The sequence below is a fragment of the Vicia villosa genome, unplaced genomic scaffold (assembly GCF_029867415.1).
Source record: "Vicia villosa cultivar HV-30 ecotype Madison, WI unplaced genomic scaffold, Vvil1.0 ctg.000488F_1_1, whole genome shotgun sequence".
Classification (NCBI taxonomy): Eukaryota; Viridiplantae; Streptophyta; class Magnoliopsida; order Fabales; family Fabaceae; genus Vicia; species Vicia villosa.
The window spans coordinates 21,288-31,854 of NW_026705237.1; the positions used below are offsets into that span (position 1 = coordinate 21,288).

The 10,567-nt window shown below is 30.5% G+C and overlaps 1 pseudogene; it reads right to left on the minus strand.

Moving 5' to 3' along the window:
* Window positions 1-6,629: 6,629 nt before the first annotated feature.
* Window positions 6,630-10,318, minus strand: LOC131628883 (methylcrotonoyl-CoA carboxylase subunit alpha, mitochondrial-like; annotated as a pseudogene).
* Between the last annotated feature and the right edge of the window lie 249 nt (window positions 10,319-10,567).

Consider the following 10,567-nt stretch of genomic DNA (forward strand, 5'->3'; position numbering starts at 1 on the left):
ATTTACTGATGATAAATGATGATTGTCTCAGTTCATTGGAGGGAAGGAAATCCTTCGACACCTGAGTTACATCAGTCAACAAATCCAAAACATCGATTGGTTCCATGGACAGAAGAGCTTCGTCCGAAGTCGGAGGCGCATCATTTGTTGATTCGGTAGCATCAATCTCCTCTTTCAACAACTTGAGAATTCTTGCACACGACTCTCGGATTTCTCGTGCATATTCATCCATCTGTAACTTGGATTGTCGGTTCTATTTAACCACGGAAGAGATGATATTGTCTTGAAATGAGTTCTCAACACCATGGAAAGAGCTCTCAAACATTTGTCTCGAGGTTGAATTAGGTGAGTTTTGAGCACCAGGAGAAGATGTTTTTGAGAAATATTGTCGTCGCAGATCCAATTTAGCTTCAATTCTATCACAGACTGTGTAACCAGGTCCGTCTAAATACGCCAGCTGTGACCATCGAGCGTTATACTCTTCTTCCATATGCGCATCTTCTCTGCTTAGAACCCATGCATACTCTGCCATGGTGACAATGAAAGCACCAATGTAAGGGTTTAACCCTTTTGCAATTGTTGAATGCAGAGAGAAATTAGACAATGAATGAAATATCTCTTGGCATAGAATTCATTAACAAACAATACAAGAGAAATTAATTGAATTCAATGATAAATGATAAACTATGAAACTAATAGAAAGATAGAAGAAGATTAAGTCTAAGACTTAATCATTACTCTACAAGAGAGTACCAAAGAGAGAGAGAGGAGAGACTTCATCAATTTTCTTCCCCTTTTCCAATCCTTTGCATTGCCTCTTATAGCATGTTAAGGAATCTTTCTGTTAGCATATTCTTTCCCCAACTCCTTCATTTGTGGATCACATGCCATGTGTCCCTGTAATCATTTCATTTCGGTTTATTTGAGATCATAACACTCAACCATCATAATACACTTAATCGAAAATCTTCTCCCTTAATTCATCTCTTTCTATCTATTTTTTAAAGTTTGAGGTACTTCTTACACTAATTTACTTCATAAATTGAATTTTATTATTTTCTATTTTCTTTTATTAATAAGAGATTTGGTGTTTTTTAAACAATGAAAGGACATAAATATATTATGTTAGAGATTTTTGTAGTTTTTTCATTAATTTTTAGAAAAAGATATTTAGGGTATGGGTGCCTCAGTCTAAGAACGAAAACACTTTAAGGCTACAAAATTTAATACTTGCATGCATGTCACATAATAATGCTATAATATAGTTTTTTTCGTGAGATAATAAATGATACTTGCATATGTCATATAATATACACACTCTAGGGCATATTATTGCTACGATTTAGTATGATCCTTCACGCGTAGATGTGATGGGGAGTTTTATGTTTTAGAGTTGAATCCAACTATCTATTTTCTCTGTTTCATAAGTAAATTTCATTTTTTTAGATTCATTGAATAATTAATATATCTGATTTATATAGATTAGATTTATTAATTATTCAATAAATTTAAAAAGATAAAATTTAATTATAATATGCGACGGAGGGATTACATTAAATGTTCATAATAAAATTTTTCTCTTGGGATTAAGGCTATGTTTGGGAGTTTTGAGAGGAAGGGAGGGGAGAGCTTTGGAAAATAGGAAAAATTTAGTGAAAAGATAATAAGATTTTGGGTAGGAGGGTTTTGGAGGATTTGAGTTTATTCATAACACCAAAAATCCCATAAAATGGGAGAACTCAAAAATTATATAGAAGGAGGGTTTTGAAGGGCTTACATAAATTTTCCAAATATCTTTTAAGTTGTTATAGTATTTTAAAAATTAAAAATTTAGTAATGATAATTATTCTTTTATCATTCTAAACAAAATCAGTTTTTCAAAAACTGTCAAATATTTTTTTATATTTTTTCAAAATTTCATTTTTGGAAGTCTTCCATTCCCCTCCCCTCCAAACTCCCAAACATAGCCTAAGGGGTGAGAACTTCTACTAAGGTGATTAATTCTAAAGGCAAAAAATTGGTTAAAATAGGTACCAACTTCCAACTGCTTTGTGCTTTTCTCAAGGATATTATAGAATATGAAAAAGTGTGATACATAGGAATGCATATATATTCATCATCACCTTGTGACTGTCAACATAAAAAGTTAACTCATATATCATGCCTAGCTACTCAACAAGTCTAACATGAAGAAAAAAAAGGCCCGAGCATGAAAATATGTACGATAAGATTTTGAAATTAGTGGAATCTTAAGCAAAAAGGTACACTTCATATAGTTCATAGATCTCAAAGATAGAGGTTATATATCTCATATTGACAATTCACATTAAGACATATTTCAATATTGATACATGTCTATCTTATGTGTCAATATTTCATATTGAAAATTCTTTTTTTTTTCTTCAACTAACTTTAGAATTTTAATTAGGGTAAATACATTGATGCTCATCCTTAATTTTATATAACTTAATGGTAAAAAATTTCCCTTGTAAAGCTTGAAACCACTATGGAAATTTTACATTAAAGAAACAAGTATAATAATTTTATACATCACATTAAAAGGAAAAAAATCTAAGATTTGTTTGCGAGTTTGGAGAGAAGGGGGAAGAGAAGGCTTTTAGAAACAATTTTTTAAAAAATATAGAAATATTTTTAATATTTAAAAAAATGATTTTGTTTAAAATATAAAATAATATTTATCATTATTATATTTTTAATTTTTAAAATAATATTTGGAAAATTTATCTAAACTTTTCAAAACCTTCAAAAGTTTTCGTTCAATACAAATTTCAAGTTCACCAAATTTAGAGTTTTTAGTGCTATGAATAAAAGCTAACATTCTAAAATCCTCCAAATCAAAATTTTCTATTCTTTTCACTCAATCCTTCCTATTTTTCAAAATTCTCACATTCTTTTTCCTTGAAGCTCACAAACAAAGGGTAAAAAAAACAAGAGGAAAAAATTTGAGCATCTACTCAAATTACCATTGTGGGTTCTTTTTAGCAAAAGGAAAGGGTTGGCACCAAATAGAGAGAAGGAGAGAGATGAGCAGAAGGATGTTATTGTTACCTAATATAGTTTGAGTATTTTTTTATTTTCTTTCAATATTCTTAAACTTTGATAGTAAAAAAAAGTGCTATTGCCTTTTAAGGAGAGCTATGGGCACTAATGCTTGCTTTTAGGATGTTTTCATGATATTCCTATCAGGTTGTTGGACAAACTATTTGTCATTAGCTATTTTTTTTATAAGTATATGCAATAATTAATATGCTAAGGCATTAGTTTCTTTTGAAAAGACAATATGCTATGTTAACATTTCGAGTTAGAACTCTTGAAATATTTCTCAAACATCTTCTTGTGTCTCATCAATATTTTTTTTTGGAAATCTTGATATCCGATCTTACGACCGACTAATTTAAGAGGGACCAATTCTACCGTCTCATCAATCATTTGAATTAAATTTTCCGAAATTTATTCACTAATTCTATATAAGAAAAAATTAGTGAAGTAATTAAATAGTATAGTTTTAATTTAAAAAAAAAAAAGAATTCTCAAGAGCTGTCTTATTCCAGTTCTATATTTTTCGTTGGATGTACGTCGAAAAAGATGTCTAAAATTTTGTCTAATAGTTTGAGAAAAGTCGTTGGACGGTAAGGTAATCGTGTTGGTGTAAGCCTTTATATATATTATTTTCTTTAAGTTAAAATTTATATTTATATATTGTTAATTATCTAAAATAAAATATATATTTTAATTATGTTTTATTTCAAAGTAATAAAGATTTTAAAATAATTAATATTTAATGAAATATTAGATAAGACTTAATCATGAGATTCTAATAAATATAAGAATGCTATTTTTAAAATACTTATAGTAAAATTTTAATTTCAAATAAGACAACAATAATACATGAAAATTATTATTTGAGTAGAATGATGATCGTGTCTCATAAGTCACAAATATGAGATATAAGTAATCACATAAGTATAAATATTAAAATAATATTTATAGTATATTGAGTCATTGAGAGAATATATATAATGTATTATATAAGTATCATAAATAGGGTTATTCAAAAAATCCATAAAATTGTACTGAATTATAGAACTGAACTACGAACCGTTGTTAAATAACTGAACCATTCACTTTAATTAGTGAACCGAACTGTAATTTCAAAAACAGTTCAATAATCCAACTGAAACATGATTAACCGAACCAAAACAAAAACACCGAACCACAATTATTAACCATATTAGTATGGTAGAGGAGTATGTATTAACGACACTGCATTGGGTAGTGCATATACTCTATTTTACTATCATGATTGGTTCACTGTTATAAAGATAAACTTAAAGTTTATTTTAGATTATAAAAGTTACTTTTATAAAAAAATTTAAATTAAAGTTAATGGTTAATAAATAAATTTAAATTCTAGTATTTCGTTAACTGATTTTAAAAGTATACATGATTTTTTTTTTTAATTTGAGTATTATTTGTTTCAGATTTTTATTTAAAAATAATTTTGATAGTTTAATTATAATTGTGTATAATATATTTTAAAAAATACTTTTATTAAAAATAAAATAGTTTTTTAAATTAATATTTAATTATTATTTAATTATATAATTCTATAATCAAATATATATAAAAACATGTTTATATAAAAATGCAAACATAAAAAATCTAAAATAATTTTTTATTATAAAATTTGAAAAATATATCATAGTTAAATTCACCTTGTTAAATGGTTCTTTTAAAAAAACAATTGTTGATTAATGGTTTGGTTCAATTTGAAATTCAAAACCGGGAGTTCTAAAAAATCTAAAACAGTTCAGTTCAGTTCGAGTGAACTTTTGTTATGGTTCAGTTCAATCCGGTTTAATTTGGTATTTTAGCAACATTCACTAGTACAAAGATTTTAATTTACACCCGTTTTTTATTAAATTTACACCCATTATTTTTAATAAAAATCGGGTGTATATCCACAGGGTGAGAAATGTCTAACGAATTTACACCCGTTATTTTTAACAAAAATTGGGTGTAATTGGCGGTAATTACGTTTTTAATTACACCCTGTTTTAATAAAAATCGGGTGTAATTGGGCGTAATTACGTTTTTAATTACACCCTGTTTTAATAAAAATCGGGTGTAATTGGGCGTAATTACGTTTTAATTACACCCTGTTTTAATAAAAATCGGGTGTAAATGGGCTTAATTACGTTTTAATTAAGCCCTGTTTTAATAAAAATCGGGTGTAATTGGGCTTAATTACATTTTAATTACACCCTATTTTAATAAAAATCGGGTGTAATTGGGCTTAATTATGTTTTAATTACACCCTATTTTAATAAAAATCGGGTGTAGATATGTTCTTAATTACACCCTATTTTAATAAAAATCGGGTGTAAATACGCCATTTATGAATGAACAATTATATCTATTTACACCCTATTTCATATACACCATTTAGTTATATTTCATTTTCAATCATAATATTGCAAATACTATAAAATCATACACATAAAAATCATATTTTAACTAAGTCAAAATATTTTTAATATTAACCAAAAAGTATACAAAATCATGTACAGTCATAATATTTCAAGTATTATAAAATCATACACATAAAAGTTATATTTTAACAAATTCATAACACTTTCTTCATATATAATTTTACGCCATGCTTGACGGTTAGCTTCGGTGTTCTCTAATCCAATTGAATCCAACCGCTTTCCACATGTAGCATTGAATTCATTCATGGCCAAAATACCACACCCTAGAGAAGCAATTGTTTTCTGTATGCAAAAAAACAAGACACAAGAAATTATTACAAGAAAGTGTTATTACAAGAAAGAGCCACATGTATCGATGGTAACCATACCGCGGTTTTGACGAGTCTAACCATGACTCTGATACCACTTGTTGGGCAGTTCGGAAAGCGTCGAAAGTGTCAATGATGATAAACATTCAGGTTCTAAGAGACTTTTATAGTGCATATCCACCAAAAAAAAACCATTTATTTATTTCATGCCATACACATCTTTCATGGGAAAGCACTTGCGAAGTTGTGCCAGACCAGAGTCAACATCCCAGAGTGAAATCATACCCTGATATATTACATGGATAATATAAGTATCACAAATGGAATTTATATGATCCATAAACTAGTAATGAAGACATACCAGGCATGCTACAGCACTAGTCCTCCCGTGTTCCTCGTGTTTGAAAAGCCAATCTTCAAAATAGCTGCTTAAGCAATGTTTTTGGCAGTTAAAAATAGTAGCTTCTGATTTCTGAAAATAACTTCACACATACTTGCATTGCAGATTATTTTTTGGCTTTTAGAATATGAGCACCAAGTTCAACACATGTATAAAAAATCATAACCAATTGTTCAACAATCACTTGCAACTATTAATAAAAAAGCGTAGATTTAAAAGAAAACATATGCAAGCAGCAAAACTAATAGTTGTTTGTACCTCAAATTAAAAGAGCATGATTTATTTACATGCCCTTTCATCAAATTGGACCATAATTTAATTATTTACAATTCTAATCTTAGGGCATTAGATGTAAAAACAACACATGTACCGGGATTCATTGAGGCGGGACTAAATTTATTCTCAGTGTCAAACCTTGTATATATCCATAGGGGACTTGGCCTCCATGACTTCAAGATCACGAGCAAGAGCTAGATATCCTTCACTTAACTTAGAATTATATAAGATATCCTGCAACATTTCTCTGTCGTCTTCATTTCCAGCCATTTCTATGTTGAGCACAAAAGCAATTCCCTACACACATCACAAAAATCATCAAAAGAGAGTCTCAATAAAGCTGATAGTGATATCTTCTTCTTCTCAGTCCCTTTGATTCCCTGTACCTTTGTCACTTGCCAACATAAAGCTAAAGAGAGACTAGCACATAACTCCACTCCACAGTTAAATAACTGATGTGTAACAATACACCTATTATCACTCAGAAACATTCAGAGCACTAGCACAAAATCCAGGACTTACATGACGTGCAATAATGTAACAAAATTGCTTCTTTTGATGCACATCATTGTAAGAAGTAAACACCTTCTTCGCATACTATCAACAATAATGCAACTCATCAGTTCCAAACCACAAGCATTTACGGAACAAAATATAAAATCACTCCAAGTGTGCTTCAACTAATTGTGTTCGATTTTTGCCAAATAGTTTTTAATATAAAACTACATGTGTTTTGTTAATCTCATAATCATGCATACTACAACGGTGAATCAAAACTAGCAACTGCAATCATCAACAATAAAACCAAACCAAAAAAGACACTTTCACATTCATCTCAAAACACACAAGTTCTTTTGCAATATTTGACGTACAAAAACAACTCAGAACATTATACAGCAAGAATAGGACAATACCAAGGATTTTTTTGACCGATATGAAATGCTCTTTCTCAATGAGACATGCTACCACAAGGGATGCAATGCGTCTAGCAGCCTCATATGCTTCTTTGACAGATTCTGAATTTTTTAGCATCAAATGCCCAGTGATTAGCAAGATTTTGAAGAAAGTTGACATTGGTTGGTAGACCTTCAACCTGTGCAAGATGTTAGAAACTTACACACGGAGCATGATTTTGAAAAGATATATGCAGCTTGAAATTATAATTGAAAAAGCAGTCAATTTACTAAATAAACCTCAATCATGATCACAATTATATCACATTTCCTATATCAAAATTAGCATGAAAATTAAGCATACTAACCTGAAAGTTTGACAAACTATCCTTCAGTTTGACCAATGCTGCAGCACGATTTTCTCCCCGCACCACAAGCTTAGCAATCATTGGATCATAGTGCATGCTAACAACATCTCCTTCTCTAACCCCAGTATCCACCCTGACTGCCAAGATAGTAAATTTTTTCGGTTAGTATAAAAGAAAGTATCATGGAGTTTCATGTTCGTCCACAGTAGAAAATAGGATAAATTTTCAGATTGACCATAAAAATTACTAGGTTAACTTTACACAACTGACCCCCTGATGAGTCCGGAATGCGATAATGGTGCAATACTCCAGTTGCTGGTAGAAACCCTTTTGGAACATTTTCAGCATAGATTCGAGCTTCAAAAGCATGACCTGCTTTCACAACAGATAATTATAATATAGGTCAACTTCAAAGTGTAGGCATAACAGACAGAGTTTCACACACATTTTCACAATAGTATAATAAATAATTAACAAGCTCAAAATCATTAGCCAATGACTTATACAACCTTCTATATGATCTCATTTTCAGAAAACGAGTTCTTTTTATGTCATTCTTAAGTAGGTTACAGAGGATATCACTAAGATGGCTTTCTCCAGCAATTAGTCATTAATACCAAAATTAGAAGAGCATACTTAAGTCAACCACAGATCTGTAGAATTGTCAATTTGAGTTCATTAAGTTTAATATAAAATTAAACAATGTCAACCTAAAAAGTCCCTCGCCCACATATTAATTAAACAGGAGGGGGACTAAGATATTAACCCCTACCCACCACCAAAAGAAAAGAGACAAGGAAAAACCAAATCACCTAATATTGGAATTTGTGATTGACTCAATGGAAGAGGGTCTCCATTGGCAACATGGATTTGCCATTCAACAAGATCTTGACCAACAATCATCTCTATGACAGGATGTTCAACCTGTACTAACATGCCCCATGTTATATTTCGTAAGCCACAATTCTAGAACGAAATGACAGTAAATATCAATCCAATCACCTAAAGACGGGTATTCATCTCCATAAAGTAAAACTGGCCAGAGACCGTATCAACTATAAAATCCACTGTCCCAGCATTGTAATAGTTAATTGCCTCCAGTCATCAGAAAGAAACAAGAAATCAGTAAATGCTATCGATTAGAATGAAAATATTCAAGCCATGTTAAGTTATGCGAGAGGAAAAGGTTAAGTTATGCGAGAGGAAAAGGATAAAGGGAAACTGCTCATAATTTCTCAAGAATATTTTAATAAAGATTTCATATTTAATTACAATTTAAAAGTAAATCAGGCAAGACATGTGCATGGGTTTAGCATAAAGAAGTGCATATAACCATACCAGATGCTCAACGAGCAGAACAATAAAGCATAAAAATTAAAGCCAAACAATTTCAAAACAAATTGTCAAAGATACTGTTAATATGCCTAAATAGAACGGAAACAGAAACCTAAAAAATAGCACCCAAATGACTGAATGAAACCAAATTAAGAAGTTCTTCCTCTTCTCTTTCACGCTGCACTAACCTCCTCTCGTCACACTTTTCTTTTTTCTTAATATACCCTCTACACTCTACTAGGCTTATAACTTTGCTAACTTAAATACAAGTCCTAAAAGATACCATATAACTATTTATAAACTGTTAACCAATTAACTATATAAATTCATTAATTCAGAGACAAATTATAAATACTATGCATGTATTATATAAATAAATAAACCTAATTGCTAAAACTCATATGGAACTTCCATGTTGAAAATTTGAAGCATGGAATTTTAACATTCTGTGATGTTCTCATCTTAAGCTTTGAAAGTATAGAAAAGAAACTAATCTAGTCATGAATGCAACTTATCTAAAAGTTTTCATTCTTGGTAGAAGCCAACAAACCAACGACTTCAGATTCGTCAAAGATTAATGAAGCAATAATAAATGGCTGAGAAAAACACTAATTAGCATTTTGAAACCAAATGATCTTACCTTTGCTGCAGAAACAACAGCTTGACCTAAGTGTGCTTGAAACTCAGCAGAAATGTTTGGCTGCAAATGTTTGACCAAACAAATAGGTACGTCAAATCCCTGTTGGGCTTGTAAAATATTTTAAAAGATTTACAACACTTCATATAAAACCGTCACTCAATCCAATAATGAAGATATAAGTAATATGCTTTGTAAAACATGTCCAATCTGGGAGTATGCACCATGGTCAGTGTATAGATATTATATACTTAGATGTATATAAAACATTTATCCGAACACTTGATACTCATGACCGAAAAGAATAGAAAACTTATCTTTTGAATGGCTGCATGAGCGATTACTGATGCTCCGCTGATTTCACTGTGCTACAAAACAAAGTGAAGCACCAAAACATCATACAATCAGCATCAAGAAAGAAATTCTTAGACCATAACATATACAATCACAAAACTACTACTCCTAATTCTATAATCAGAATCTCGAACAAAATCAAAATCAAACACATACCCGACGTTTGCCAGCTTCCAGATGCTCTTGCTTCCGAGACGAAGCAGAGTTGTTCAGCAGCACCTGAGCCGACGCCATTAAACAACAGCAAACGATCTAGAACAGAATTTCAAAATCTCCAAAATTCAAAATCTCACGAATCAACAACATCCAAGTTGCAATGAATTTCAATCGAACAACCTCAAACCTAAAAATTGGAATAGAATTTCCCAGATCAATGAAAATTTGGGAACGAAAACGAAGATTGAACCAATTTAATTTTATTTTAACAAAAAAAATGAAAAATGAAAATTGATATGTTAATTCTCTCTTCTTCGTCGTTTTGAA